This window comes from Lutra lutra, chromosome 11 (genome assembly GCF_902655055.1).
Source record: "Lutra lutra chromosome 11, mLutLut1.2, whole genome shotgun sequence".
Classification (NCBI taxonomy): Eukaryota; Metazoa; Chordata; class Mammalia; order Carnivora; family Mustelidae; genus Lutra; species Lutra lutra.
Genome location: NC_062288.1, coordinates 16,803,583 through 16,830,404, shown reverse-complemented (window position 1 = coordinate 16,830,404; position 26,822 = coordinate 16,803,583). Strand labels below are relative to the sequence as shown.

The following is a 26,822-nucleotide window of genomic DNA, read 5'->3' as shown; positions in this document are numbered from 1 at the left end:
GCAAGCGAAGTCACAATCTTGAATGAAGCCGCCTGGAAAGGGAATTAGCCTCGCTGGAAAGGGAATTAGCCTCGCTGCACCGATGGGAATCCCCGTCCCCGGGAAGAGTGGGTTTCCAACTGAGATGCCAAGTGCACCACGTGTCTAATGGTCTGTCCATTTGCATCTGTCTTCCTGGATTACTCAAGGGAGAACTGCGCTCTGTGAGTATTTTCAGCTTTTCCTCTTTACAAAAACTTTGAGAACAACGAAAATGAAAATCAGGGTGGAATCATCTGTGGGACAGACAGAGGGCACCCAACATTTGTTCGGCCAGAAGAGCACTCCTTCTGTGAACTTCAGAGTTGATGGTGTCTCAGGCTAGATTATAGGGTAAGACACTTTTGGGAGAGGACAGTGTTTCTGCAAAAAGTCGGCTAGATCTGTGGTTTTATCCAGAATGGCATGGGTGTGAAATATACACACGGAAGACCTGGGCGCAAATGGGTTCGCAGGAGCGCCGTGGCAGCCGGCGGGGAGGCCTGTCCTGCACACCTCAGGTGCAGGCTGGGGCTTAGGAGGCATTTCAGGAACACATTAATCAACACGTTCAAGGAATGCATTAATCAACACCGCCACGTCGGCTGGCATGCCCCATTGTCTAACCGTGCATGCTAACGAACGCGGGAGCAGCGATATGAATGTGGATTTCCACCGTGCTCCAAGAAACAAAACCCTTTTCACGACCAGCCCCATGCCCCATATCCTACTCGACTCTTTCAATAGGAATCATTCTCTCCTGTATGCGCGCTAGTTTATGGACTTGCTTTCTGCGACAGTCAGCCAGAAACAAAGACGCTTTACAGAGCCGCTAAGTTTGACAAAAGCTGTAGAAATGCATTCTGCAGATATGAAAACTCGCAGCCTTCCAAGGGATTTTTTTTTCCTTTGCCTCACAAAACAGATGCTGTCGTGAAAGGCAAAATAAAACAAAACAAAACAAAGCGAAGCAAAAAAGAAGAAGAAGAAGAAGAGGAAGTCCAAGCATCTGTTTGTGTGCGCAGTCAGACGCGACAGCAACATACTGCGTCACTGGCAGGGGCCTGGGCCTGGCCTCCTGCTCCACGCTGGGCTTCATTTTCCCCCTGGGTAGCTCCCTAGATAACCCTCCTGTCAGGATCTGACTCCCTCTGAAGGCAGCCAGGGATGAAATGTCCAGATGCTGGAAGGAAGGGGTCGGCTATGGCACCCACAGAACCCAGGCACACATCTCTATCTTTGTTCACCTGAACACTTAGGGCTTTCCGGTATAATCTGACCCAGTATATTATGGCCTACAGAGTTCAATGAACATTAATTTTGGTCATTAGACTGCTGAACGACAATATGCTAAGTCTGAATGCGTAAGGGATACCATTTCTGATTATCCTTCTCCAGGGGCGGGGTTATCTCAGTCAGGGTTGCACTTGCTGGGAACAAGGGTCACAGGACAGTGTCCCCCTCCGGAGTGGTCCAGTTCTGATGATTTCAGGGAGCCCTCAAGTTAAAGTCCATAGCCCGCTAGCCCTAAACATTTAAAACTAAGTGTTTTAAACACTTTAGTGCACCTGGGTGGCTCAGTTGGTTAAGCCACTGCCTTTGGCTCAGGTCATGATCCTGGAGTCCTGAGATCGAGTCCTGCATCGGGCTCCCAGCTCTGCGGGGAGTCTGCTTCTCCCTGTGACCTTCTCCCCTTTCATGGTCTCTCTCACCCTCCCTCTCTCTCAAATTAATAATAAAATCTTTTAAAAAAATAAAAATAAACATTTTAAACTAAGCCAAAAGTACATCAGGGAGAACAAATACTGATCCAGAAATATTGATCCAGTATTTCCAAAGATCCCTTTGCAAAGGTCACTGCATCAACCCTCTGGCATAGAAATGCTAAGTCGCGACAAGTTTCCTGTATGAGAGTTCCTGGGGCGATTTTCTCCTTTGGGCTCCAAAGCAGATCTTTCTTCCCACCGGACCACAGTGGAAAGGGAGTGGAGGAACGCATGACGTGTGCAGTGTCCCTCTACTGACTACCACACGGACAGTCACGGCCACCGAAACATGCTGCGACATTTCTCACCACTCTGCCACCTTTGCGCGATCTCGCCCCTCCCACAACCTCCCAGGAGAGGATGCCTCGGTCCTTCTTCAGGTGTCTTTCTGAGCCTTGGAGACAGCTCTCGGGCTGAACAGCGGGAAGAGTAAGAGAGGAGTGGGGTAGGTTTCCAGAGAAAAATGGTGGCGTCTCCTAAGAATTATGAGACCAGGATGCAAGGGGCAGAAATAACTTAATCAATAAAGGTCCCTCAGTCACAGAGGCCAGAGTAACTCGGAGATCAACAGCAGGAATGCATTGTAATTCAGCCGCCCTACATGGGACATTTAATATGCTCCCATCTGACCACAGGTCACAGAGCTTTGCTCAGGCTCCAAAGGGCAACAGGGAAGTTGCAGACAACACTGGGATGGAAGAACAGAACGTTCTTGCTCCCTGGAGTTCAGGGCTGAGCCCTCACTCCCTGCCGGAGTTAGCCGCGATCACAATGGAGGGACCGTCCAAGCGGGCCAACGAATCAAGAGCTGTGGGCACCGCATTGAAATCCGGAGCTCGCCCTCAGCACACGTCAGGGTGAAGAGGGAGGAAGCCATTAAGTACAAGAAAAGATCGTTCTGGTTTTCTAGCTGACCAAACACCTAATCAATTCTGACCGGTATAGAGCCATAAAGGGGGCGAATATCCTTTGCTTCGTTTTAGATGCCTGTCCTGGTTTCTACCAGTCCCAGGCTTCCCCGGGAAGCTTCTTACTCCTGTGCTTTTCATCTCTCATTTTGTGAGGTGAGTATTCCTTTTGTGGATGATGTGTCTTCTAGATTTAATCTGGTGCTCAGTAATGTGAGATAAAACTTCTCAGCTCTACAGTGATCCTGTAGGACAAATTTTGATTTCTCATTGCTAAACAGTCTTAAAAACTGTAGTCCCTTTGCATTTTGTCATAAAAAATGGATTCACATTTACAAATCAACTTAATTATAAGAAAAAATCTTTTTACTGTTATCAGTTCTATTATTATTTACTCAAAATATCAATAGCATTCTCCTACTTTGTATACATAATTTTTTAAAAGTTAGGGCTGTGAGTCCAAGGGGAAGAACAGCTTTTGGATTATTAATCAAAAATAATCATTAAATAACTCCAATAACCTCTCAGGTTTTCCTTTTTATATCGCTTGCCAAATGGGAATGTGCCTTGAGGTATAGCAGGGCAGAAACTGTGGAAAGAGCCAAGATACCCTTCAACAGACGGATGGATAAAGAAGATGTGGTCCATATACACAATGGAATATTACTCAGCCATCAGAAAGGATGAATACCCAACTTTTGCATCAACATGGACGGGACTGGAGGAGATTATCCTGAGTGAAATAAGTCAAGCAGAGAAAGTCAATTATCATATGGTTTCACTTACTTGGGGGAACATAGGAATAACTTGGAGGACACTAGGAGAAGGAAAGGAAAAGTGAAGGGGGGAAAATTAGAGGGGGAGATGAACCATGAGAGACTATGGACTCTGGGAAACAAACTGAGGGTTTTAGAGAGGAGGGGGTGGTGGATGGGTGAGCCTGGTCATGGGTATTAGGGAGAGCACGTATTGCACCGAACACAGGGTGCTGTTATGCGTAAACAATGAATCATGGAACACTACATCAAAAACTAATGATGTACTTCATGGTGACTAACATAACACACACACACACACACACACACACACACACACAAAGGTATAGCAGGGCAGGATTCTTCTTCAGACTTATTATGGTTACAACCAACAAAACTCACGCAAGTGCAGCCAGAGCTCTAGAAAATCATTTATACAGAGTGATTTGAGGGGCACCCCTTCCCCACCCCCCAACTCTGGTTGCTTCTGGAAATTCCGCCATTAGCTGTCCTGCATGCTCACCCAAGGTTTTCAAGCCAGGTAGAACAGATGGGGAGAATTCTTTTCTGCGGCAATAATTTACACAATTGTGTTAATGATGACGGGGAATGTGGTTTGTATCCATGACTGGATACCAATCAGCAGCGGTAGAGCTTTCCAGAGAGAAGGAGAACCACAGTTATGGGCATTCACATCTTGTGGATACCACAGCACACTAGTGAATGTGGGAAAGACTACTGAAAACTCCAAGTAGCTACAAAAAAACTTTCTCATTCTAATGTCAGGGACTGAACTCTTGAATAGCCTGGGGACATTCTGAATACAAGAGGGCTTCAGAATTTGGGGAAGTTTCAGGGCGCCTTTGTTTCAGGGACGAACTGGAAAAAGAACCAGAAGAAGACACACAGGATTTAGTTTCGACCAGATTAAATCATTCACAAGGATAAAATGAGATATTTCAGTGGCTCTAAGAGAGCCCCACAACTCTAAGCTCAGTTTAGTCATTCAACAAAAGACCAGCCAAAACAATCCATGAGAAGAATGTACTGAGAAAGGTAGAACTGAACCTTTTCACTTCTGCCTCTGGAAGATAGAGATTTTAAGTAAAATAACTCACAATGAAGGAAAGAGGAAACAGTGCAACCAGCCAGGAAAACGTCCTGAACAACCGTGGGAGAGTGTCCTTGAAAGTATGAGAGCCTTTACGGAGCTCTACCCCCGCCACCCTCCAAGGACCCCACACACTCCTCCCTGGTGGTCCCTCCCCTTGCCTCGTCTTTGTGGATCTTCCCCTTTTACTAGAAACCACCACTTCAAATAAGCTCCTGTTCTTGCTGTCTTTCCATCTCTCCTAGGTATCACACAATATATTACCTCTAGAAGGACTTGACATAATATAGTATACGAATGATTTATCATAGGCCACTTTTACTTAACACCATTACTGTTAACATCCCAACAACTTGGGACATCCAGACTTCGTGTCCCTGTGAGATTGGAGGGGTCGTACCCTTCCTTATTTTACGAATTAAGGACACTTGTTGGAGGAGGTGCGTATAGGTAGGTCGAAAGTAAATCACTTTACATTAACAAAGAGAGCTTTCTAGTAAAAGACCCATTTATAGAAAATGAAGTCTCTTTGGTATTGGTCTCGACTACTTAACTCAGCCATTTTGCTAGTCTTTACTAATGTTCACTTTTCAAGAACTCTTCAGAGCGGAACAAAATGTGTGCTACTTGATTTACAAAGCAACGTTCTTAGTTTCCAGGCTACTGCTTTGGGGATTTCTGGGAAGTATTTTGAAGCACCATAATAATTAGTTATATGAAATCAGTTTTAATAGAGCACAAAAGAAGCAAATTCAACTGAGGCATGAATCATTTCCTCTTCAGCAGAAAAGGACATCTGAATGGATTAATTTTAGCATTTCTCAAGGACAAGAGACAACATGCTTGCAAGATTTTCCTACCTCCAAATCTTGCAGACAATCTTCTTTTCATAATTAAAATCTATTGAGAGTTTATTTGCTAAATAGAACCTAGGAGGGCAGAGGACTGAATGTTCAAACAATCATGCTCTCATACATCCCTTATGAGATAGAGGTCTCTGAACTATGTTCCAGATCTCCGAGGAAGATATTCTTCATCAAGTTCAATACTATAATAGCTGGCTTTTCAGAAGGCCTCACAGGCCTGGCAGAGTCCGCTCTAGAGCTGATAATTCTAAGTGACATAAACGGGAAAGGGATGGGCAGTGGGGGTGGGAGCATTTGATTTACAAAGCAGAAAGCACATATCAAAGTAACATTTAAACTTTCCCAACAGACTTTTGTATTATTTGGACTTCACTGTGAGACAACAAAAATTATGTACGGGTAAGTATATTCTTGGGAGATTTTCTGACACCTGATGGAATTAAAAAGAAAACTCTTTTCTTGTAAATGACTCCTTATCATTTTCAATCTTGAATTCCTTCAGAAACATATTGTTTACTGGCAATGCCTTCACTCTGCTATTTTCTGAACTTTATGATTCATGATTTAGTAAGACAAAAATCTCATTACTATGGAAGGACACGAAGGGCTGGTTTTCTTTGCTGTGTGTTCACCCATCCGTCCCCTTTGACAAGCAGTATGATTAATGTTTTTGCACACATATTCCTACTCCCTATCTTTCATTCCTACTCCCCATCTTTACTTTCTGGATTGAAAAGTATTAATTATGGCAATAATAATATATAATCATGTCATTTTATGGTATAGTTCCCTTCTTTACTAATGTAAACCTTTTCAGAAGACAGACCCCTACCTTTGAAGAAGTTCTTCCTGTACGAAGAAGTTGTCCTTTTAATTCTTTAAACCAGATGTCTAAGAGGCATTGCCCTGTGGGTCGAAGAGTGGGGGAAATGTTAACAAGACATTCGTCATCAATCATAGCAGATTTTCAATACATTAACTTCCATCCAACTCCCTGATGGGAAACACAATTACCAGGGGGCCCTGTAAGGAAAGACAAATTACGAATAGATTTGCCAAAACACATCTCTGCTGGTTTCAATCAAAAGTGACAACAGCCAGGCACCTGGGTGGCTCAGTTGGTTGGGCAACTGCTTTTGGCTCAGGTCATGATCCCGGAGTCCCTGGATTGAGTCCCGCATAGGGCTCCCAGCTCAGCGGGGAGCCTGCTTTTCCCGCTGATCCTCCCCCCTCTCGTGCTCTCTCTTGCTCTAATAAATAATTAAATAAATAATCTTTATTTTTAAAAAAAAGTGACAACAGAGAGTTGGCTAATACTCTGGTGGCCATCCCCCTCATGCAACCCAGCCGAAAGAGACATATCTGTTCCCTCTTTACAGTGCGGGGGGATAGAGGGTTTTTTGGTAATGCGTATGTACGGTGTGGTAAAATACTTCCTTACTGTGGGCTCATTATTTCTGTTGTTATTCTTAAAGTGTTTCATTTAGTAGAGTAGGAATTCTTTTGACTTTGTTCAGAAGGCCCCAAGTTCTCAGTGAGGGTCCTAAAGAGATGGTGGGAGCAGCCAAGAGGAGAGGAGCCCCCTCCCCTGCCCCTGGGGCCATGACAAAGGCTCAGCTATGGCAGCTCCAGAGCCTGAGCTGAGACAACTCCCCGCTCCTCAGCCTGAATGTTTCCTTTGCAAATATTCCAGCTGAGAATTAGCCAGAAAAGGACAGCATGGACGGGGAATGGGACAATTGCCGCTGAGCACATTAGGTTTCATTTTTTTAGACAACCAATTCAGTGACACCCAGGACTTTCTAAGGGAGGATTTGTGGCTTTTTGGACTTCAGATTTTCAGAAACAGAAGTCATACTATCAGACCTCTGAGAAACCTTTCAGAGAAGAGAAACAAATGTCAATTCAGGAACTCCCGACTGCATTGAAATATTAAGACAACTATGAATTGCAAAGTGATTCTGGTAATAAAATAAAAAGATGTGTAATCATCTCAGATGTTCCTGTTTATGCGTGCATTATAAAATATTTTCTGTACTACGTTGCAAAAAGCTTTATCTTAATGACATGTAAAACTACTCTTGATAGATTTTCATTAGATCTGATGCAATGATATTTTATCAGGACAAAAAAAAATGTTGTTGACGTTAGTGATTCCTCCTTGGAATTAAAACCAATTTTAGAGTAATCAAAGTTTTCTTTCCCTGTTACTTAGTTCCCACTTTAAAAAAAAAACAAACTCCTTGGAAATATGTAAGAAAGAGTTTGCCAGAATCCAAAGTCATGTCTACAATAATAACTCAATCCAACAAACATATTGAATATTTCATATATATCTGTCAATACGCTTGATAAATATAAGTGAGGAAAAAAGTGTAACACATGTGTGCACCTTTACAGGTGAAAATTGATTAGGTCAGCATGTGGATGCAGTCTCCTTTCTCCCCCTCCACCCACCCATCTCTCCATCTTTCCACTATCTCCCTCCCCCGGGGCAGCTTGGCTCTGTTTCTGGTTCTGCCCAGAACCTGAGGCAGATGGCTTAGCCCAGCGCCATAGGTGACATGAGAGAACCCCTTCCCTTTCTAAGCTACTGAACATGGACCTTGGATCAGTCTTTCTCTTCACCATTACAGTGTTAATGTCTGTGATTCTTTTGGGCCTCAGGGACTCTGACCCTGCCTAATGGAGTACTTTGTTTCCAGATCATTCAAGCCAACTTCACTCCGGGGAAAGGATTCTGTCAGTTCTTCCAGCCCGGTGTAATGGAGCTCTGCACTGGAACTCAAGACCAAAGCCTCGGCTAATAATATGTTGTTATTTTGTCTTGCTTTGTCAACATCCCCACTATGAGTATCTCCTTTGGGAAGCTCAAAGGCAGAGCAGAATGTATCCTTTCTGGGTTACTGGCCGAAACACACCACCATTCTTTGCCTCCAAATAATCAAGGTAAGGCAAATTTGCAACTCAAATGGATAGCCTTCCCCTTGTTTTTTTTTTTTTAAAAGATTCCACCCACTTATTTGACAGACAAAGATCACAAGTAGGCAGAGAGGCAAGCAGAGAGAGAGGAGGAAGCAGGCTCTCCACTGAGCAGAGAGCCCAATGCAGGGCTCAATCCCAGGACCCTGGGATCATGACCCTGAGCCGAAGGCAGAGGCTTTAACCCACTGAGCCACCCAGGCGCCCCCTACCCCTTCCTTCTTAAAGTCTCTTTCTTCTAAGACAAGTTTTTGCACGTGGCAAGATCCACAGAAACCGACAGTGGTCCAGTTTGCGGAGCCAAGCCCAAAAGGAATCTTCACCCCAACTCTCTTGGTACCCTCACTGCGTCTGCGGCGTCTACACCACATCCCTACGGAGCTACCACTGAACATCTCTATCACAGGTAGCTGGAGGCTACCGCTAAATGTTCAGAAGAGAATCAACTCAAGACACACATCAACAGAGTTAATTTCTCCATAAGTTTTACCTGGAAGACAAAGAGAACCCACATTTGTGTGGCTACACCAAGTCCCAGACCCGGTATATGCATGGCAGGTGACATACTCTGTAAATACCATCATCGCTTTGACAGAGAGGCAGAAACTAAAGCACGGAGAGGTCGAGTAAATGACCTTACTTGCACGACTCCCAAATATTACATCTGGATTGTAATTCTGCTTCTGCCTGAATCCAAAAACGTGTGCCTCTCCTACCTCCTCCCATGGCTTTTGAGAGAAGCCAGGATGAACTTGGAGTGGGGTGCTACTAAGATTTATGGGGAGGGCAGTGGAAGAGGAAGCTTTTGGAAGGAGTGACCAGACTGATGGGAAGCATGGAGGAAGCCAAGAGTAGGAGGGTCGGGGAGGCAGGAGGGTGGGCCACAGGGCTGATACCTGCAGGGAGGACACGCGCAAATGGGGGACCTCAGCGGCTATTAGTGGGATGCCCCCGAAGTCCCAGCTGGTGCCACCACCTCCCACGGACCACGGTTTCCAAGTGTCAGCAACACTGCCTGCCCTCTCATTCCTCTGCCTTTCTGCCAAGCATACTCTTTACTAATAATGCTTCATGGAAGACGCAGGTCTGAAAATCCTACGGGGCATGGTGTGGAAGAAGATGTTCTTGAACATAACTTTTTTAAAAAATTTAAATTTAATTAATTAACATATACTATAATGCTGTATATAATATACTAATGTAATAATATATAATAATTTATAAGTATATGTTATAATTATATATTATATTATTGTAATATAATTATTATATTATATATTATATACATTATATGTGATATATATATAATAATGTAATAATAATATAATAATGTATTATTCATTTCAGGGTTCAAGTCTGTGATTCATCAGTCTTATATAACACCCAGTGCTCATTACAACACATGTTCTTCTCAATCCATCAGTCCATCTCCCCATTACCCCATCCCTCCACCTCCTCCCCTCCCCCACTGCACCTGAACTTTAAAGAGACGTCAAAGGAATGTGGTTCTTTTAATAAGCTTGAATCGTTTTTAGTATCATTCAATTCAGGGCAAAATGTCCTGAAAAGAACACTCATGTAATTTTGTGTGGGTATGGTTTCCCACAGACATTGTGTGGGAAAACTATTTTATCTTTGCTTATATATATTATTGATAGCACAAGGCCTCATTTTCAACTTTCTTGTGACTACTGAAATGCCAAGCCCTTGCAAGGACAACCAAAAGACTACGTATTAATTGTATTACCATGTCAGCAATTATCCCAAACATTTCTAGGGAATGAATTCTTGTTACATTCATTACTCTTGATTTGACAACTGTGTCAATGGGCTTTCATCACTCTGACAGAACGGGGTAATACATCATTGCTAAGGATTATTTTTCTAATAACAAAGTAACAACTCAACTTTTTTTAACCAAAATACAATCAACTTATCCTATTAAACCAAACCAGTCCTAAGTCAAAAGGTCAAGATGAGCTCTGATATAATTTACAAGTAGCCTTCAGAAAAGACAAATAACATCTAGGTTAAAAAAAAAGATTTATCTATCTATCTATCTATCTATCTATCTATATATATATGTATATATATGAAAAAACCCAAAGGCCATGGTACACACGGTAATTCAATGGTGCATGAGTATGATATTAAAAAAAATTCAATAATTCAAGAAAGTGAATGCTTGTCTTAGCCACTCATGGATAAATAACATAATGAATTTTGTAATCGCTCCAAAGGAAATCAAACTATTAACTGGCATGAATTTTTTTGCAGGATTTGGTTTTGTTTTGTTTTGGGCTGGTTTGGTTGGAAATGAGAACCTGTAACATTCAATGCAACTGAACATCTGTTATTGCAAACACTAGGAGGTAAAAAGTAACAGCAAACAAAAACACTTAAAACCTCATTTGGTTTATACTCTCAGGCACAACTGTGAGGACATTAAAAATGCTAATATTAGTCTTCGGTTTCTTTCAGGTAGATTTCTAAAAGCTGGCTTTATTGGTGATATGGCAATGGGCAGATTACATTAAAATATCAAGCATTTGACCCCTCAAGGCAATTCTGTTTTCAACTGTGACAATTTAATTTCCTGTTTACAATCTTAAAGAAGCTGAGAAATACTTTTTAGGACACAGTTTTGAAAACCTTACAGGTAACAATATATTCATATACTTGTACTATTTCGTGTTTACGTAGGATGTGAAATTGTGCTTTTAGTGGTATGAAATGATAGTAATTTACAAACTTATTTTTCATCTTGGTCTTAACAAAACTTTAGTATCAGAATCATGAACTAACCCCCAAACTCTTCTTTTTTTCTCTTAACTTCCTGCCTTTGACGTGATCCTTGGACTGAATTTGGGGTCCATTCATACTTATTAACTGGAGAGAAAAGGATAAACAAACAACCCTATTAAAATTGGCATTTCTCTTTGGTTTCTCTGGGCATGCCTGTCATCCAGCAGCCTAATTCAGCTCAGCAGGGCAGAAAGCCAAAACCATCTTGAAACCCAGTTCTCATCATTTCAGCAACCTATGAAACAAAATACATTCCAAAAAGCAGAGAGTATGGCCCGGAATAAAGCAGGTTCAACTAGTACCTCTGGGAGGGGGATGGCCCCCAGACAGCCACCTCCTCCACCGCCTGACTGGCTGGGGATCCAGCGACACTGGGTCCTAACGTCCAGCCCCAAGTTTGACATCAAGTACAGACAACTCTTTCAAGACTAGTAATGTTGCTGGGACTTGGGACCAACTCCGGGGCCTCTTAAATGTCAGGGACCCCTTCTGATCGGAACTTGTCAGGTAAACCAATGTGTCAAGCTTGACCTTCCAGAGAAGGGAAACCATTGATCCCTTGATAAATCAAATTAAACAGATTGAAGACCGGCCGCCCCCAGAAGCTGAAGACTATTTCAAGTGACATTATCATTTGCTACCTTGTAGACGGGGGCGAACATCCAATTGAGAGCAAATGACATTCATCTACGGCCTGCTGGATACACACCATCTTACTTACTGTCGGGGCCCTGGCAATCAGACTGTCACATACACTGCTGTACCAGTTTGGAGGACAGCCATGGTACATTTCATGGTTTACGAGGAGCAACTACCGTAACCATAAATAGAAACCCAGAACTCCAGTGTGCTGTCATGGCTGGCTGTCTACCGACGCGCCATGCACCCTCTCTGTTGTGCAAAGTGGCCACGGGAAGGAGACCCACCCCTGTCCAGGCTTTACATTTCCAGCTCCTCTTGAACCTAGGTGAGACCGTGAGGTGTAAAGGAGCCTCCTTGCCCACATGTTCAAGAAGCCTGTGTCTTCCCTACCCCTCATCTCTCTACTCCTCCTGGATGCCGATACACAGTGTGATTTTGGAAGTCACTCGGCATGGCCTTTGTCAACCTAAGTCCCTCAAGAGTGACAGGGAGAGATCCTTCCATCCACAAAAATGATCTACATGACCAGCACTGGACTGCTACCTGAATGGGAAAGGAATTCTAACTTAGTGACGTCTCTACCATTTGGGGGTTTCTTACAACAACCAGGTCTGCATGTGGTGAATGTAACAGAAAACTTCAGTTAAATCTATCCCTCATTGGTCCTTTTTCTGTGTCTATAATAGAAAAGAAACAGATTTAGTTTTAAAATATTAGTGTATCCTGGGCGCCTGGGTGGCTCAGTTAAGTTATCTGCCTTCACTTCAGGTCATGTTCCCGGGATCCTGGGATCGAGTCCCACATCAGGCTCCCTGCTGAGTGGAGTGTCAGATTCTCCATCTCCTTCTGCCTCCCCCTGCTTGTGCTCTCTCTCATTCTCTCTCACTCTTTCTCTATCAAATATTAAATAAAATCTCTTTAAAAATTTTTTAAAAATAAAATAACTACTAGTGTATCCAGGGGCACCATAGTGGCTCAGTTGGCTGAGGTCTGACTCTTGATCTCAGCTCAGGTCTTGACCTCAGGATTGTGAGTTCAAGTCCCACATTAGGCTCCACGCTGGGCACAGAGTCTACTTTAAAAACAAAAAAAAAGAACAAAAAAACCACTAAAATATTAGAGTATTCAGAAACTATTAAACAGATCCTATTCGACACAATTAAAATAGCAGTATTTATTTTGCTGAGGGAAGAAAAAGCTTAAAGGAGGCTAGTAAAACTGTCAATGACTAAATAAAAGTGGTTGAGAAAACTTCACTAAATCCAACCAAACAAGTACAGAAGATTCACTTGATGGTATATAAAATAACACCGTACCTAGACCATGGGGAAGGTTGAACATAGTTTTTGAGAGACTCTGATTCAGTAGTTGTAGGTGGCACCTAGAAATCCACGTTCTTACTAGGGCAGCCCCAGGGGGCTCTGAAGCAGGTGGGCATGGGCCATAGGATCAGCAATGTGGTCACGAAGGTCTCTAGGGTGGTGCCTGGGTGGCTTAGTCGGTTAAGGGTCTGCCTTCGGCTCAGGTTGTGATCTCAGGGTCCTGGGATCGAATCCCACATTGGGCTCCCTGCTCAGCCGGGAGCTGCTTCTCCCTCTCCCTGCTTGTGCTCTCTCTGTCCCTATCTCTCAAATAAATAAATAAAATCTAAAAAAAAAAAAAAGAAGAAGAAGAAGAAATACACCACATTGTGAGGTCATCAGATTTGCTTCCCAGAAGAAAGTAAACCTGGGTAAGTTTCCCATCCACAAAGTGGAAAACATACCCTGTCCCTAAATATTACAGAGCTCTGGGAATCTAGGCAAGTATGACATGATCCCAATCCTTAAGCAGCTCCCGGTCTCAGGAGAGTGACTGTGTACCTAAGTGTACCCATGTGTGCACATGTGTGTGTGTCTCTGCAGAGGAGGTGGTGATGAGGAGAAGGAGGAAGCAAAGACGCTGTCTGGGTTCAAACTAGGGAGATGGGGTCCCATCTGTGGGTGTGCAGAGGTTCCCCAGTGTGGCCCCTGGTAGTACAATGTTCTCCCTGGGCATCCTGGTTCCAGAACAGTCTCGAGACATTGTTCCCACTAACAAGGTACACAGAATGAAACAGGGAAAGGGGAGGCACCCACCCTATTCAAGAAGGAAAAGCACTTTATGTTTGCCTATTTTACATACCAAGCTTCCATGTAATGTGCCGGGAAGAAAAGATTCTAAGACAAACAAAGACATTTTATCAAACTGTATGGCCATATGGGGAGTTACTGTTTAGTGAGTCATTTCAGTCTGGGATGATGAAAAAGTTCTGGAGATGGACGAGATTAATGATCACATAACAATGCCAGTGTACTTAGGACCACTGCACACTTGAAGATGGTTAACATAGTAAATTTTATGCTATATATATTTTGCCACAATTAAGAAAAAAACATGACTGTAGACTTCCTCTTAACTCTGTAAGTTAACAAATGCAATAGGATATTTGCAGGAAAAGAAATTAACCTAAACCTACACTCTCTCATCAATACTTTCTATGTCCCTGAAAAGTCAAGATAACTTGAATTCAATCAACAAATTTTTCATGAGAATTACCATGGCCCAGGCACTGTTTTAGGCACTGAAGACACAGCAGTGAACAGAAGAGGAACAAATCCTGCCCTCAGACAGCATTTACTTGTTCATCCCCTCATACACTTAACAAATATTAATTAAATGTCTGTCACTTGCCAAGCTCTATGCTGGGCACCAGAAATACTACAGTGAGAAAACAGAAATGAAAACATCAGCAAACCAGACCCTTCTTTGACCTCATGGAGTTTACAGTCGACTATAGGAGACAGATGCGAATCTAAAATACTCACATCAAAAAGTCATCAAAGCAGATAGGTGTGGAGCTCCCAACAGTGTGGTGGTAGGAACTGGCTCGGTCAAGGTCTTACTGAAGGGAATGATGACTGAGCTGAGATCTGATGGATGGGTTGGGCAGCGACAGTGTGGCCGAAGCAGAGCAGAGGAAAGGGGGGGACGTGGCCCCAATGAGGCTAGAGAAACAGGTGGAGGCCCAGTGGCCACACAGAGCCCTGTGGATCTCTCAGTCTCTGTCTTAAGGGCCACTGGAAGCCACTGATGTACTATAACAAGGCCTGGGGTGGGAGACAAATGATCTGAACAAAAATAATACTGATTCAGCTACTCTAACAATTTAAGAATACCCAATTGAAAATGAGGGCAAAGGACTACAAGTGAATTCCAGTAGAGTTACGACAATAGGTGAAAGTCGGGGTACCTGGGTGGCGCAGTCGGTTGGGCACCTGCCTTCAGCTCAGGTCATGATCACAGGGTCCTGGGATGGAGCCCCGCTTGGGCTCTATGCTCAGCAGGGAGCCTGCTTCTCCCTCTCCCTCTGTCCCTCCCCCAGCTCGTGCTCCCTCTCTCTCTATCTCAAATAAATAAATAGAATCTCTTAAAAACTTTAAAAAAAATAGGTGAAAGTCTTTGAAGCTCTCAGATGAAAGACAATATTTAACATATCAAAGATTTATCATGATCAGATATTATAAACAGCATGTCAATTTTTAATTTTTTAGTGTTAAAGCATAGTCTCTTAAGATTCTATTACAAAAATCTACTAATGAATCTGAATATGATTAAAAGAGAATCACCAGAATTTGCAAGACTAGTAAATTAAGTTGTCCACACTTGATCAATACTGTTTAAAGTAGAAACTTTGGGGAATAAAAAAACTGCTGAACTATTTGATCAAAGGAATGAAGTACATTAAACTTCACGAAATATAATTATTTAGGCATCTTTCATTAAGACATAAGGTGACAAAAGGACATGTAACTAAATGGTGCACTAATTTGATTAATATTCAAGAACTTGAACAAAGAATCGAATACATATCATTTCTTCCTTTAAAATACGGTTACTGATGCTAATATATATCTGTTGAATGGGGAAAAAATTCAGATCTGTATAGTGCTGTGTGCTAAGAGCAGATACATAAAGTAATAACAAAAACACCTTTTATATACCATCAAGTTAGCCACAGGCTCACTATTTTAATTTATCCAGGTTTATCATTCAATAATTAGGTGAGACATTTCCGCATTCCAAATTCTGGATGAAAATAGGAGTAGGACACATCAGGCTTTTCTGTAGTGGGTTAATCTGACCTCTGAACAATATAATACATTCCAGACTATCTCTCAAAGTTCAGAAAAAGTGTATGGACTTGACCCATATTATTTGCACAATTCTCCTTTTCACCAGATTGTCATTTATACAATTCACCTCTGTCAATTTGTTGTTCTGCTTAAATTATCTTAAGAATGCAATGTAAGAGCCAGAAGAAGGCTCCCAAGGTTGCTTTAGCTACATTTTATTATTAACTACCAAAGCCCCCCAGGATTTATAGGTCCTGGGAACCCAGGCTGATTTACAGAGGTCTCTACCATTGCTTTTTGAGATTTAGCCTTACAAAGATCTTCATTTTAAAGTTTAATCTAGCTTGGTTTAAAACCTAATAATTATTGTTCTATCACTGTACACTTTGGCCTGAACAAATTTAATATACTTGGGTACAAAAATTTCATAAATTTCATGTGCAAAATTCTTCTGATATTTAAAGCGGTGTTTTAGATGTCCAATGAAACTGCCCATTAGTACAGAAACTGTAGTTAGTATTCCTAGCAGATGCCACAAATGAGAAGTCAGATTGTAGAGAAATGGATAAAAATGCTGTAAATCAGGGGCACCTGGGTGGCTCAGTGGGTTAAGCTGCTGCCTTCGGCTCAGGTCATGATCTCAGGGTTCTGGGATCGAGTCCCGCATCCGGCTCTCTGCTTGGCAGGGAGCCTGCTTCCCTCCCTCTCTCTGCCTGCCTCTCTGTCTACTTGTGATCTCTCTCTGTCAAATAAATAAATAAAAATCTTTATAAAAATGCAGTAAATCAGATTTAGTAAAAAGAATGAATACATTTACCATATAAAGGAAGGGAAATCTTTTTTAAAAAAATTAGAAGTATAATTTGCATTTTCATTGTTGGCACCAAACAAATCTCACTAGAAATATAAAATGAGAAGTCAGAAAAACTTTCAAACATTTGGATAAAGACTAGATATTTCTTCTTCTCCTTCTTCTTCTTCTTCTACTTCTTCTTCTTTACTATCAGCTTTCAAAGTTGCTAAGTCATTCTTTCAAAATTCTCTTTTAGATCCTTTAAGTTTTTCAGTCTCTTCTCGACACAGACATGAACTCACAAGCAGGTCCCACACTTTGATTTCTCCTCACAGCTTTCTAAGTAGCTGCCATGCTCACTGAACTCAATTTGACGTCTTTTCATAACACTGCTCTGGAAGGAAGAAGGAATGAGCCCAACTGAATCAAAATAAAATGAATACAACTCTGTTGTAGCTTCGGTGCTGTTCATCCTGTGGTCCCCATACCAGTCACTGACTAGCACCAGGGGTATCCTAAGACCAGGGGTCTTCACTTCTTAGCTGTCTATGTAAGCACTGATTTTTCAATTTCACTTGTATTGGTTTTTTGAACCAGAAGGAACTTTATGAGCATAAAAAAGAAAAGAAAAAAATCAACAAGCAAAGAAAGTCAAACAGGGTTGAAAGGATAAACCTACCATTACAGATTTCTCCATAGTGGTATCTGAGTAGAGTGGCCCATTCTTGTCAATCCCAAGATGGCGTTGGGAGTCTCAGATCTTTCAATCGCCAAGATTAGTGTCCCAACTTGAGAACTGGACACGCTGGTGTTATGGAAATCTGGAATGTTATTAGTTCCAGGTCACTAACTAAAGTTAAGTCCAAATATGAAGCTGTCCATTTAAAGGGTTGTCTTTGATGCAATATGACCTGTATTAAATGAACCATTATTTCTAAATAAAGCAATCAAGTTATGAATTCAACAGCTTACCAGGTGATATTTAGGCAAATGACTGCCTGTTTCTGTACAAAATGGGGTTAATAATAATCCTGACCTATCTCTTAAGGTCTCGGGGGGGACAATTCATTTAGGAATTATCTAAGTGCTGTATAAATGTTTCTGGTGTTATGAGAGCTTGGTTTTATTGTCACTGGAAAGCCACCATCATAAAAAGGAATTGAGAGGTTTAGTCAGAGGTGAATTAACAAAGCTAGGTCTATGCTAATACAAGTGCCCTCTGACCTTGGATCACTGAGCTTGAAAAATCACACAGATCGAAATGGAAATGAAGTTTGCATTTTCAGAGACAGAGTTTTTGTTAATTTATTTCCTATTCAACTCCTTTGCTTTGAAAATCATTACTTTGGAAGCAAAACAACCATTCTCAATTCCCACCTCCTTTTTGTTTTCATTATTCATTACTATTCCCAGGACCATTTGAATTTAAGTATGACACTGGAGGCATCCAAGGCCTTTCTTTCTCAATCGACTATGTGGCACACCCAGGAAACATGCCTGTCAGGAGGCATGGGCCATGTAGACAGCACACTTTTCTCATTTTAAGTTTTCTTTTCTTTAAACTGTGTGATTCCCCAGACATTCATGACTTTTAGAGGAAGTACGTTCTCTCTCCCTAATTAAATTTCCACGATTCATTCATTTACTTATTTGACAAATAGTTATCGAGTACCTAGTATGGGAGTACCAGGCATTGTCCTAGGCGCCAGAGGTAGTGGTGATGTAGCTTATGTCCTGGGGATGAAGACTAATAGTAAGCAAAATAAATAAGTAAAGGAACATAACATGTTAGAATGAAAAGATGAAGTGTGGTAAGAGCATGGAAGGGCGGAGATGGAGAGGGCAGCAATTTTAAATATGATGGTCCCAGAAAAGCCTCCTTGAGTAGCTGTGATTTCAGGAAAGACTTGAAGGACATGAGTGTGAGAGTCATTGGAGAAGGGCTCTGCAGACAAGGTGAGGGTTCCAGGCAAATGCAAAGGCCCTGAGGTAGGAGACTTCATGTTTGAGAACAGCCAGGAGATCAGGGTGGCTGAGGGGAGTGAGCAGGAGGAAAAGAGCTGGAGAAGGAACGGCAGAGGAATGGGGGCCAGATGACCTAGGGTGGTGCGTGGGGTCAAGGTCTCTGACTTGCGCTCTGAGTGAAATGGGAAGCCCTGGGGAAGTTCTGACTGGAGGAGTAACATGCTCTGACTCCCATTTTAAAGGCTGGATCTGGCTGTATGAGAATAGAAGGGGAGCAAAGCCGAGATGAGAAGGCCATCGAAGGCTACTGCAGTGGCTCGGAGCAGACATTAGTGACTCGATCTAGAGTAGCATCTGGATAGCTCCACCACTTTCAGTTTTTAATCACATCCTGCTTCTTCATCTAGCCATACTTCCCTACTTGGATTACTTCCCTCTCGAAGAAACTATCTTTTCTTTTTTTTTTTAATTTTTTTTTTTTATTAACATCTAATGTATTATTAGCCCCAGGGGTATAGGTCTGTGAATCGCCAGGTTTACACAGACACTATCTTTTCTTTATGAGAGTCACCTTCCCCCCCCGCTTCTGTCAACACTGATACTCTTCCCCCTCCCCCATCACTGTCTTTAGAAAAGGTCAAACATGCCACACTTGGATGAGGTCAGATCAGTAAGTACACTACCATTGTTAGAGAAACTGAGACATAGTTAAAAAAATTTTTTTAACTTCTTTGAAGAAAAATCGATTTGAACCAGGCAGCATCCAATCCAGCAGCTAGAATGGAGCTCTAAGGAGCCATATAAAATGAAAGCCTGAAACAAGGAAGTTACAGTAGGCGGTCAGCGGGTTGGTTCCTGCATGGTCCCTTTCCTTTAGGACATGGCGGGAGTTTATCAGGCAGATTTCCTCACTAGGGCTGATCAGGCGATTCCTGACTGACTGGCTTAAGATTCCATTTCTGAGAGTCAAAATTGCCATTAAGTCCTGGTTCTGTGAGAAGAGACAGAGCAAAGTGACTCCATTTCGGAGTCACTTTTTTTTTTTTTAAACACTACTCTCCCAAAGCATAAATGACTTGATGGGTTCTGTTGACATTCTCAGTAAAGATGCCTGCCACTCTTCAAGGCACTGCGCACAGTCCCAATGACTGCAGAGTGAAAGCCTCACTCTGAAGTGGGGGTGGGGGTGAGGACAGGGTGGTTGGGTCCAGAAGTCTGGGATGAGGCCAACAGCTTCGGTTTTCAGCAACCTCTACAAACCTGCTTGCATTTTGAGTTAAGTCCCACTAAGTCTGCACACAACATTTTTGAAGTGATTTTTAAAATTATTTTTTTAAATATTTTATTTATTTGACAGAGATCACAGGTAGGCAGAGAGGCAGGCAGAGAGAGAGGAGGAAGCAGGCTCCCCCCACCGCTGAGCAGAGAGCCCGATTCGGGGCTCAATCCCAGGACCCTGATATCATGACCTGAGTCGAAGGCAGAGGCTTAACCCATTGAACCACCCAGGTGCCCCTTGAATTAAGTTATTATCCTGTTCTCATACACTCTTATGTCCACATACACCAAAGAAATGCTCACTATCTTTTAACCCTTGGGCGTGTGTAAAATTTAGCACTTTATTTTTTATCTTTAACTGGGGCCACTAAAATCAGACACTATGTATCAGGCAAGCTTAAGCCCTGAGCACTTACCGCCAAGAAACAACATGAACAGACTTGACTTCACCAAACAGAAAGGAGGTAGCTACATTCAAAACCAAGCCCATGTCTCTAGAAAAGCAATAACCACAACTCAAAGAGAACATTCTGGAAATGGCTCTTGTGGGAAAAGGAGGAAGCTACATTAGTCTTTTCAACCAGCCTAGAAACATTCCTGGCAACCTCAGGGCCAGCTTACGTAAAGGAGGCACGTGTAACGAGAGAGATCTTGGATTATGGCCTTCTGGGCCCATGGCATCTTTTCTAGGTTCATGGGAGTACCCTTGCTTTTTTAGCTGGGTCTCGCTGTTTGCAGAACAAATAAGAACAAAATTTTTTTATTCTATAAATGAAGTGATACATGACTGTTACTAACGGGTTATTAGTGTAAATAAATTCTCTCTCTCATCCTTATTTTGGGTGACTTAAAAAAAAAATACCTCTTGACATTTAGAAAAAAATTTTTTTTTTCCTGAGCTTGAGGTCCTACCGTGGGGCTCCAGTTCCTCCGAACACTTGCACTGCTCCCTCTCTCATCTCCTTCAGGGCTTTATGCACATGTCAGCTCCTCGATGACTGGAGCCACCTTCTGTGGCTAGTGGCTACGCTCTTTAAATGTCAACATACACCCACTCCCACCTCCTTTCCCTGCTTTATCCTCCTCTGTAGGCCTAGTCCCCATCCAACATATGAATATTTTATTAATTTATTTTATGTGTCGTCTCATGCATGAGAACCTAGGCTCCATGAGGACAGAAATTCTGTCTGCTTTGTTCATGTCACCTACCCTGTGCCAGAACAATGCCTAACACACAGAGGACATCAATAAATATCTAATAAATTAATGAATTCCACAGTGATCACATAATAATGTCAACCTGAGATGTCACAGTCAAAGGTCAATTTTGGCTAGCACATGCATAGGAAATATTTCTGGAAAGATGTATGAGACTGCTAATAGCATTAAACTTGAGGGGGAGAAATTTACAACTGATTTCACAGCTGTATGTACTACTCATATCTTTAGATCATTAGAATATTTTTTAATCACCCAGAGATGTCTCGGTGATGTGAATGATAAGACACAGTAAATGCTTTTTATAATCTTTGATAGTTCAAAAAAAACAACTAATAAATGTCCATTTAAAAGTAGTTAAGTGCATACATGTGTAAAAATCTATGCACAAACCTATGCAATGTGTTGGATGAGACATGCAAATTTAATACAAAAAGATAACACATCTAATAACTTCTAGTTTTGGAGTGCTCAAAGATCTCATATCCAACAGGATATGATAAGAACAGATCTGGCTTGAGTGGTGCATTGGTACCAGAGATATCTATGGCTAACAAAGACTTCCCATCAAGCAGGACACTCTGACTGCTGAACAAGGAGACAGAGAAGAGTGTTCCTTCAACTTCCTTTTTTTTTTTTTTTTTTAGGATTTTTTATTTATTTAAGAGAGCGAAGAGTGGAGTGAGGGGCAGAGGGAGAAGCAGGCTTCCCATTCAGGACTCCGGAACCACGACCTAAGTCAAAGGCAGGTGCCCAACCGACTGAGCCACCCGGGTACCCCCTTATAACTTTATTTACACCAAAGATACGGTAGCAAGGATTCCAGTCGTGTCCAAGTCTTGAAAAGAATTTCAGTTTTCCTTTGAATTTCAAGGCCAAGCTATCGTTATATAATACAGTCTCCATAATGAGAGTTTCTGAAGGAAATGAAAGAAACCATGAAAACCAGAGTAGTCAGAAACATCAGAGAGAAGGGGTTTGACAAAGAGCAGAATTAAACTACAAGAGGACAGCTATTTGCAGAGTGAGAAAATCCAGAACAGAAAGAGGGCAGTCATGGCCGGTGAATAGGACTCATTAGCCCCAGAAATCAATGTTACTGTCCCTCTTGACTCAGGTAAGCATGAGAATGAGGCCATCTGTAATATGAAAGGAAGCTTTACAGACTTGATAGTTCATCTTCTGGAAATAAGATGGAAATATCAAGTTTGGGAAAGGTGCCCTACAGTCTTATGGTAATGAACAGTGGCCTGTGCTGATGAAGCATGGCAAATTTCTCAAAAGCAACCAGGGGCAAGGGAAAGAAGGAAAAAAAGGGATGGAGACTTGTTTTGACAGAGAGAAAGAAAGGAAGCATGAGCCCCCTGAATTATGTTCCCTACCCCACAATGTTTTTAGGATCATTCTATGATTTGGGATCTTTTCTCTCTTTTCTCTCACTCTCTTGAATACTCCACTTTCCAACCGAGAGCTTTGATTTTAATCTACCTAACACCAGCTGTTGCCAGAGCCTTCCTATTAAACGGCTTAGTTCAGTCTGATCATTACAGCAAACATCAAGCACATGGAGCCAACACAGTGTTTTGGAAAGAGCACTGGTCCAAATGCCTGCGTCAGACCCCAGCTCTGCGCGGTCCCAGCTCCCCAGCATGGGGCACACTGCCCAATCTCACTTTTCTCTCCTTAAACCAGATAGTAAGCCTTGCCCTTTCTACAGAATGCGGTTAAGAGGATCAAACAAATCATGCAAACTGAAAGGCACAGTCTATAAACATACACGTTATTTTTATGGTGATTTCTAATGCTCTTTTACTATTGTCAGTGGAAAATGTAAAGAGAAAACTGTCCTAGGAATAGAGAAGAATGCCTTTCAGCACATGTGCTCTGGGTCCCACTGTAATAAAACTCATATAATGGGGATTCTGAAGGGTGCTATCAAGGATGCAAAATTTTGTGGCATTAGCATAATCACTCAGTGTTCAATTTCAGGAGGTTCAAAAAACTGAGTGACACTGAATATGATCTCACAGGTGGTCTTTGAAGATATTTCATGAGCTAAAGCTAACAAATCCAATTATGGCATTTTGGCCTTTAAAAAAAAAAAAAGGGGGTCCCTAATCCAGCTTTTCTCATCCTCTGGAACATGGACTCTCTGGAATACAGAATTAATACAGAAAACTTGGGGGAAATTCTCAAGCTAGTACAGAAAGAATGACAACAGAATCTTCTTTTTATTCCAAAAGGCAAATTGGTAAAGCTTCACCACCCTTCCTGCACAGGAAATACTGCATTACAATTAAAACAAAAACAAAAATAGTTGGCCTGCAGCAGAGAAGGGTGCATAAGCTCTTGGCTGGGAGGCTGTTTTCAGGTAGTATAAAAAGGGCCCATGAGATCTCTAAGAACAACTATCTATACAAAGAATGACAAATTACATTGAAATTACATGTCACCACACCCTGCTGCCATACCCTGAGAGCAAACAGAAACCTACTAGCGTTTATTTTTCTTTAAATTGTGTTCCCATTTGCCTAGAAATACTTGCACTCGATCTGACTGGCACTGCCCCTCCCAGTCCCTGTTGTAAGTGTTGAACAAGCCCCGGGAAAGATACCGACTTCTGATACCAACTCCACTAACCAGGTCAGCGCGCTAAATAAACCCAAATCAATGAGCGGAGAACGTAAAGCTTCAGGCAAGCCTTTACAGCTGGATTACAATTCTAGTTTTGAACAGATCACTAAAATGATACCTGAGAGGCAGAACAGAACATCAATTGGTCCCAATAAGCAAACACCACTTCCCTTTGCACAGAAACAAGCAGAGACATTACCTTACGAACAAAGTTATCTTACTGCTTTCCGTGTCCTTCTCGTCGCAAGAGGAAAACCTTACATGAAGTATCTGCCCATCCCAGCACATTTCTGCAGATAAAACATTGGTCAGTGAAAGTTGCTGTGGCCGGGGCATGGGCAGTAAAATGTTAGAGCTCTCTGCACAGCCAATCCAAAGCTGCTCAGACCTCCACGGCCTCCCAGGGCGATCAGGCCGGCTTTGTGGCAATACAATGGGGGTTAAACATTTCCTCAGATCCACTTAGAAGCAAGAAAAATTTGTTGAGTTGCTCACAACTATTTGGCAAAATATGCACTAAGTTATGGCTTGGTAATAGTGTTTTAAGAAAGTAACTGCCATATTCTCACCTGTGGGGAGAAGATGTTAGGTGTTATGTGATCTCTTCTTTATTTTTAACCTAGTATTAACTTGAAATAACATGGTAAAATTCCTATCTGGTCGTTGTTTAAATATTCTTTCTTTACAGGGCACTGTAGTTTCTTAGGACTGGTTCGCTTACTCAGCGTCAGAACCTACTTTGCACACACGCATCACCTGCCATCCACAGGACTCACAACCACCATTTCCGCCTTTTTCTTTAATGGTAGTCTAGAAACTCTATTTGCTTAATTTACAGTGAGATCTTACAAAAATTAATATTACAACGATTTTTCTTTGTTTCTTTCCCCCTATTTCTCAATTTTATTCCTCTTTTAGGCTCTTCTGCTATGCATTATCATTAGTATCTTAACTATTCAAGCTGTAAAAACTTTTAGATGTTGATTATGATTATTCTTAGGAGCCAGATATTATTGATACATAAGTACACACATAATCACAAATATGTATTTTCATGACAGTACTAAATATATCAGAGTTATAGTTCATGTTAAGAAGACCCAAAGAGGGGCGCCTGGGTGGCTCAGTGGGTTAAGCCTCTGCCTTCCGCTCGGGTCATGATATCAGGGTCCTGGATCGAGTGCTGCACTGGGCTCTCTGCTAAGCGGGGGGCCTGTTCCCCCTTCTCCTCTGCCTGTCTTTCTGCCTACTTGTGATCTTTCTCTCTGTGTCAAATAAATAAATAAAATCTTTAAGGAAAAAAAAAAAAAGACCCAAAGAAAGTCATGGAAGGTGTTCTAAAATGAGGTATATAAAAAAGGACCTCATGGTGGGGGTTGCCACAGATCTTTAAGCCAACCCATTTTTGCTTGAATTTCTAATGATTATTTTTCAAGCTTTGAGGTTCTCTGGAAAAACTTCTAGAAGTAGGTTTATAAGTCCTTCACTGGCCATGATGCAAGTTTAGAAAGTGTCCATGTGATATATTTTCAATTAAAGTTACTCACTTCCTAAGATCAAACCTAAAAACCCGTTCCCCACTTACTACAACAACCGGCATGAAGCAGGGGTGGACTTATTTCTTTGAAGGTCTTTTCAGCACCTCTCGAGACCTGGCTGGAATAATGCTTTTCCTCACAAAAGCACAACCAACATGTAACACAATCTCCTTCAAAGCATGTTGTCAGGAGATCAACAATAACCCAACCAAGTAGAGACATCAGACAATCCTGACTGGGTCCTATCCCTGGACATCTGCTTCTGCCTAATATATCCTAATCAGCCTTGCATCGTGTTCATCAAAACTTTATAAGCATAAAATAATTTTCTGATTTACCTTTTTTACTCTTTTAAAAAGTAAGTCACGTGGAGGAGGGAAGCCTTTCAAGTTATTTCTTCCCAGTTGCCTATCTGCTGTTCTGTATGGGTCGTGATAGGAAACAGAAGCTAACCAGCCGCTCCAGCCGCGAACATGGCACAGGCTGCTGGTCGCAGAGACCCAGCTGGAGAGTGTGACTTATCCTTGTTACACCTATTGGGATTTCCGGGTCATTTCTCTGGAGCAAGTTTTAAAATAACGTAAGCCTTCCCACTGGAAAGTAAAGGGTGCTGATGTTTTTCTATGAACATGTTAGCATAACCTTTTCTTTTCCCAGTTAGCTATTCCCACCGGTGTAAGAAAAAAAAGAAAAGAAAAGAAAAGAAAAAAAAAAAAAAGCTCATGGGACAGTCTGAAAGAAGGTTGTATTTTAAAGAACAGGGTGAGGACTACTTAAAATGGGGTTTTAAAACGCGATTGTGTTCCTCGCAGGAAGGGCTGAATGGAGGAGAGTCGAGTCTGATTATGCAGCCTGACTGACCGAGCCTAATCAGAATTATTTCGGCACACTGCTTCACTGCAGCCTCGGACCCATTAAATCCTAAACGCTTCTGCCTGCCCACTTCTCGCTCTGTCTCCCACTGCGACCTGTTACTGCTCAACAGAGGTTCCTCAGTGGGCTACTCAAAACATTTTTTCAGTGAACGGAGGTGCTGGGTTTAACAAGCTCCTCTGAACACATCAGCAGAGCTGTCATTTTATGGCAAGAAGGGGTAGTGTCCCCTTTAAAACGGCGACCCCCGAGACTGCCCTGCAGAAGGGGGTCCTCTGATGTCAGTCCGTTCACCTTGTGATGTAATGGTTGAGACACGCTGAAGTCGACAGCTATTCCTCCTTCCGCAAAACCGGCTCTGGATTCGAAGAGCAACGTCTGGCGATCCTACCTTGAACTCACAGGTTATTAACTACCATGTGCTTAACACATCATCCCAAACACGTAGTTCCATTCTGGGGACCGGATGAGGCAACGTACAGGATCAGAACAGCACATTCTGCTTTCTGCTCCCCT

General features: G+C 42.1%; 1 protein-coding gene across 18 annotated transcripts in view; it reads right to left on the bottom strand.

Annotated features, from left to right (window-relative positions):
• NRCAM (neuronal cell adhesion molecule) overlaps nt 1-26,822 on the bottom strand; it is a 278,943-nt gene that overhangs the window by 130,961 nt on the left and 121,160 nt on the right. For all 18 annotated transcript variants that reach the window (XM_047695028.1, XM_047695038.1, XM_047695034.1 and 15 more), the window contains exon 3: nt 6,257-6,330. The gene's annotated coding sequence lies outside the window, so the exon portion shown is untranslated. The remainder of the gene's footprint in view (nt 1-6,256; nt 6,331-26,822) is intronic.